The sequence below is a fragment of the Pogona vitticeps genome, chromosome 1 (genome assembly GCF_051106095.1).
Source record: "Pogona vitticeps strain Pit_001003342236 chromosome 1, PviZW2.1, whole genome shotgun sequence".
In the NCBI taxonomy this organism is placed as follows: domain Eukaryota; kingdom Metazoa; phylum Chordata; class Lepidosauria; order Squamata; family Agamidae; genus Pogona; species Pogona vitticeps.
Window position 1 is genome coordinate 177,263,527 of NC_135783.1, and position 6,372 is coordinate 177,269,898.

Genomic DNA, 6,372 nt, shown 5'->3' on the forward strand with positions numbered 1-6,372 from the left:
CTTCCTTTTCATTGTTACATTGTTTGTTTCTTTACCTAAGCATTGTTCACTTGTTTACTGCTAACAAGATTACCTTAGCAAAGTTTTATTTATGTTATATTTTTCATGTTGTTTGACCTGTTTAGGTGGAAGGTAAGGGAGAGGAGGGGGAAGAATCCCCCCCACTATTATATTTTTTCCCCAGGGCCCACCAGAGCCTTGAATCAGCCCTGGTGGCACCCCATGCTTAAGGCACCTGAGGGGTGTACTGGAGTTGGTGGAGGAGGTGGTGCTCTGATTCCCCCCCCCCCCACAAGCCACGAAGACTAGAACTATCCCATTTGGGAGAACTCCCTGGCATTCTTAAAGTGACTGAATTCTGTTTTATGCCAAGCTGACGACGTTTTAGCTGGCATTTGTTGAAATAAATAAGTTTACTTTATCTGTTCTAATGACCCTTTGATAGAGGGAAGTGTGCAATCTGATCAAAATATCCAATCCCAGTTACAAGGCACTGATCTCTAAAACAACCCAATGTCTCAAATTCCATGCATGGATGTACAATTCATGGAATGAAGACAAAATGATAGACAGAAACCTTTATTGACATACTGTACAAAATTAAAACACACTAAAATGCAAATAAAACATTGAACAGCTAACATGTGGCAGGGAACAGCCAAATGCATATTTAGGACTTCTTTTGTGTAGAAGACAAAATGAGGGGAAAGGTGACAGTGCTGATTAATCAGAGAAAATGGGGATGAATGAAGACACATGAGGGTTGATTTTACTCTAATAGAATGGATTGATTCAAAAGGCAGCTTTTGTTTCTAACCCAAGGCTTAGCATCCTTTGACAGTTGGGCCACACTGGCTAGGTAAAGCAAACAGTTCCTCAAGGCAACCCACTTTACAAGGCATTCCACAGACTCCTTCATCAACTACCAGGAACACATAAGTGACAACATATTATGATTGAAACAAGAGAGATGTATGTTTAGGACTAGGTTTCCACAGTCTTACTGTCATAGTTGCTTTAGTTACTTGTTGATGCTGTTTAACTGTCTCTTAAAGTGAGTCTACAAATAGAGATGAGCAGTATTTTGACTCTAGATCATTTGGTCCAAAATTAAAGTTTGAGATGATTACACATATCTGTGCACAGATGGTAAGTGGGATGAAAGAACATAAGAGATGATGTTGTATAGCCTTATTATATTTATCTCTTTTGCACTCATTTGATGTTTAAGAGGTGAATGGGAAAAGTACAGGAAAAAGAAAAACCAACTTGAGAGTCTTGCAAGGCATATATGAGCCTGTGTGCCATGTGGAAATCACTGATCTTTTTGAGACCTGTTTGAGTAGATCTGATAAAGATGATGATTGTGAAGTCCAGATACAAAATGGGTTTCTTAGTGTTGCTCCTTTATAGTTGTATCTCTAGCAAGGATTACTACTTTACCTAAAATGGAACAAAAGTGGAGACAGTGTTGCCTCTGATCATATAAGACTCTTTTAGCCTCCACATCCCAATAACAAGGAGTTATTTGGGGGACTGTCCTGCTTTAGCTGAAAGGCGCTTCAGGGGCAAGGTCCAGATCTGCCAGAATCTAAGCTAATAAAGAAGAGTTGGACACGACTTAATGACTAAACAACAACAAGCAAATAAAGTGGAAAATTCAGACACGGGCAATCCAAAAACAGAGTCAAAGGACACTCCAGGGTTACAGATCCAGTGAGTCAGACCAGGGGAATCCAAACGTAATGTGAAAGGCGCATTACATCTAGATTAATCCTTCTTCTTTCTTCCATGCGCAAATATTCATTTTTTGGGGGGGGAATCAGGCCACAGGGTGTTTGTAACACCATACATTGACCTCTTACTAGATTTTCTTTGGATCTGAAAGGGATAAGTGTAAATAAACAAGAGACTATCTCTGAAGGGTTCTGAATGGTTGAAAGCACTGGGCAAATGTTAAGTGGCAAGAGCCGTAGGAGTAATAATAGTAGTAAGAAAAAGTGTGGTATGGCTTCCACATGTGTTTCCTAGTCTTCTTGCTGTAAATTAGCAAATGTCATTAGAAAGCAGTTCTCCCAAGGAGTTGTGCAGTCTTCTGTTCCTATGCTGAGCACATGAGAGACTGAGTTTTTGAGCTTTGTGGAAGTTAGTGCAGCTTCAAAACTGTCTCACACAAAGGGGACTACCCACAATAGCCCCAGTGCCGCTGGGCAAAGAGTTGGAATCAGTGCTGGCAAATGAAACAGCCGGGTATACATGGATAAGAAAACAAAACAAAATTAAAACAAAAGTATTGCAGCACCTCAAACACTAACATATTTATTTAATTTGCACTGAAATGAATTTGCTAATCTTTGAGGTGCCACAGTACTTGTGTCTATTTTTGTGGTGCTTGCATTGTACTTGGTGGAACAGAATAACACAGCTCCCTCTTTGAAGATCAGGATCAACTCAGGATCTTACTACAATTACTATAATTGTAGTAAAATGGATGACGCTTTTTTAACAGTTTTCTTCACAGCAACATAATCTGTTTTGTTACGTGGGAATCTGGAGTTAGACTTTGTTGTTTATGCTCGGGAGATAATCCCAGTGACGCACGTGCTTCTCCTTTTAGTATGTTTTCACTGTTACAGCTTTTTTGCCACACGAGGGAGCATTCTTTGTGGAGACAGATTTCTCTGAATATGTGTTGGCCCTAGTGAATAAAAATTGTTTTGAAGGTGTAGAAGACCATTTATCATTTGTTGTTAGGTCACTTCTGAATTAAGGTGACCCTCTGCCTTAACCTCCAAAAAAAGATCCTATCACTAACAGCCCAGCTCAGGTCTTGCAAACTAAAAGCCCTAGTCCTTTTATTGAATCAATCTATTTCACATGAAGTACTCCTTGTTTCCTAGTTTTCCATTTTCCCTTGCATTATTGTCTTTTCTAGTGAATTTTGCCTTCTTATGATGTGCTCAAAGTAGCATCATCTTAATTTAGTGGTTTTTACTTCCAAAGAGAATTCAGGCTTGATTCTATCTAGGACCAACTTGTTATTCTGGTGGCTGATTGTAATGGCAAAGCTCTCCTCCAACACTGCATTTTTATTGGTCAAATTTTCCTCATCATTATTCTTTATTGTCAGTTCAGCAACAGAGAATATCCTAGTATGGATCATCTTGGCCTTGCTCTTCAGAGAACATTATTCGTTCGTTCGTTCTCTTTCCCCTCCCCAATTCTCCTTAAAAAGGACCCAAAGCAACTTACAGAATTTAAGCAGGCAATATTAAAAGCTAAAAACAATAAATATACAGAAACTAAAAAGCATCAAATAAATGCCATACTAAAAGATGGCAGACAAAGCACCACTAAGGCACAACCGTCTAATTAAAACCTATTGAGGGAGCCAGTTATTAAGGGAAAGCTTGCCTGAAGAGAAAAATCTTTGCCTGTTTGCGGAAGGACAGTAAAGATGGGGCCAGCTTGGCCTCCTGTGGGAGGCAGTTTCAAGGTCTGGGAGCAGCAACAGACAAGGCCTGTGCCTCCACCAAGTGCACCTGTAAAGGTGATGGGACTGAGGGAAAGGCTTCTCTTCTTGATCGTAACACCAGGGCAGGTTCATAAAAGGGGAAAGGCTCTTGAGATAGCTTGGATCCAAAAGCTGTTTAAGGCTTTAGAGGTTAGAAATGGATGGGCTACCAATGGAGCTGCTGAAATGGGGGTTATGTGATCCCTGTAATCAGCCCGTTAGCAATTTGGCTGCCATATTTTGGATCTGCTGAAGTTTCTGTACACTTTCCAAAGGCAACCCCACATAGAGCGTGTTACAGTAATCCAGCTGGGATGAAACTAATTAATGTATTACCATGGCCAGAGATCAGATGTTTCCAGGAATATGCAACAGCTGGCACACTAGTTTTAATTGTGAAAAGGCACTCCTGGCCACTGCTGAAACCTGGGGATCCAAACTCAGAAACAAATCCGGGAGCACCCTTAAGCTGCGCACATGTCTTTTCCAAGGGAGTGTAAACCTATCCTGCACAGGCTGCAACCCTCTGCCTTTCAACTGACCAGTTAATCCTGCCTTGTCTGGATTAAGGTTCAGTTTATTCACCCTCTTCCAGTCCATTACTGACAGTCTTCCTCAGATTTAGATGGTGAGGAGAGGTAGAGTTGGGTGTCGTCTGCATACTGGTGACACCAAACCCCCAAACTCCAGAACCTTTCCCATTCATTTCATATAGCTGTTAAATAGCATAGGAAACAAAACAGAACCTTGAGGGACCCCATACTTAAGGATTTCATAGCTGCCTTTGCAAGTTCAAGTCTTCTTCTGCTTTCTTGGTTGCAGTCTCCTTTTGGATTGAGAACTGAACTGAGATATAGAAAATACTGAATATGTTCAATTCCTACATTGTCATCATTAATGTCATGTTATCCTCTTTTATGATCAGGGGGCTGGAAACCAAGCCTTATCAGGAAAGCCTGAAAGAACTGGGCATGTTTAGCCTTGAGAAAAGAAGACTGAGGGGAGATATGATAGTATTTTTCAAATATCTGAAAAGCTGTCATACAGAGGAGGGACAAGATCTGTTCTCGAACATCCTAGAGTGCAGGATACGCAACGATGGGCTCAAGTTAAAGGAAGCCAGATTTTGGTTGAATATCAGGAAAAACTTCCTCACTGTTAGAGCAGTACGACAGGGGAACCAGTTACCTCAGGAGTTGGTGAGTGCTCCAACACTGGAGACATTCAACAAAAACATAGACAACCACCTGGCAGATGTGCTTTGTTTGTACTCCTGCACTGAGCAGGGGGTTGGACTTGATGGCCTTGTAGGCCCCTTCCAACTTCACTTTTCTATTATTTCTATGATAATCATGTTTTTTTACTTCTTAATCCCATTTTTGCACTTTCTTTTTTCATCATCAGTAATAGTTTTCAAGTCATCACTACTTTCTGCCAGCAGTATGGTGCCATCTGCATATCTTAAATTATTGATGTTTCCACTGTCACTTCTCACTTCATCTGAATCTAATCCAGTTTTTCATATGATATGTTCCACATAGTTTGAACAGATGCTGTTGTCTCCCAACTTATAGCAATTTTACAAATGAGTGGCCTTCAAAATGTACAGTCATTAATAGCCATGCTCAGGTCTTACAAATTTGAGGCTGTGAATTCTTTTATGGAGTCAATCCATCTCCTAATTGGTCTTCCTCTTTTCTTGCTGCCTTCATCCTTTCCCATGACTGGGACATCAATTGCCATGGTGCAGAGTCTATTCATGATGTGCCTGAAGTATTACAAGCCTCATTTTCATCATGTTTGCTTCTAGAGAGTTCAGGCTTGATCTGATCTAAGGCCATTTGTTAGTCTTTCTGGAAATCCAGGGTACCCACAAAACTCTTCTCCAGCACTATATTTCAAATTAATTATTTTTCCTGCCGCCACCCCCAGTTTTCTTCACTGTCCAGCTTTCAAATACACAGTAATTGAGAGTACATAAATGTGAATGATCTAGGCCTTGGTACCCTTTGACATGTTCTTAAGCTTGATGATCCAATTCCTTCGCTGCCGCCCTTCCAACTCTCAGTCTTCTGATTTCTTGGCTGCAGTCTCCATTTGGATTAACAATTGAACCAAGATATAAAATATCTTTAACAACACAATTTTTGTCATAGTGAACATTAAAGTTGTGTAGTTTTTCAGTAGTCATGATTTTGACCTTGACATTTCAGCAAGCCCTTTCTTCTTTCTCTGTCATCAGAAGTCATATGAAGCCATTGCTGTTTTCTGCCAGTAAAAAGGTGCCATCTGCATATCTATAAATTATTGATGCTCCTTTAACAATTTTCACCTCTCCTTCATCTGGACCTAATCCAACTTTACTTATTATATTTACTTATTATACAGAGGTTGAACAGAAAAGGAGATAAAGCACAGTCTTGTGTCACACCTTTGGCTATGGGAAACCATTCTGAGAACCATCTTGTTTCTCCATATTCTGTCCTGGCACTAGCTTCTTCTCCAGTGAGTAGGTTATGCATCAAGGCAATGAAGCACTGAGGCACACTCTTTTTTTTTAAAGAACTACCCATAGCTTCTTATGATCCACACAGCCAAAGGCTTTGCTGTAGTCCATAAAGCACAGGCTGATCTTCTGAATTTTTTTGGTGCAGTATGGTCTCTAAGGTCTCTTCCATTTTGGAATCCAGCCTGAGCATCGGGTATTTCTCATTTCATATATGGTAAAAGTCTTCATTGCAACATGTGGAGCATCAGTTTGCCTGCATGGGAAATTATAATAGGACCACTGCAGGCAAAGTGGTGCTCAAGGTTTTGCAACGAAGATATTACCATACTTAAGAGAAAGGGAGATAGCA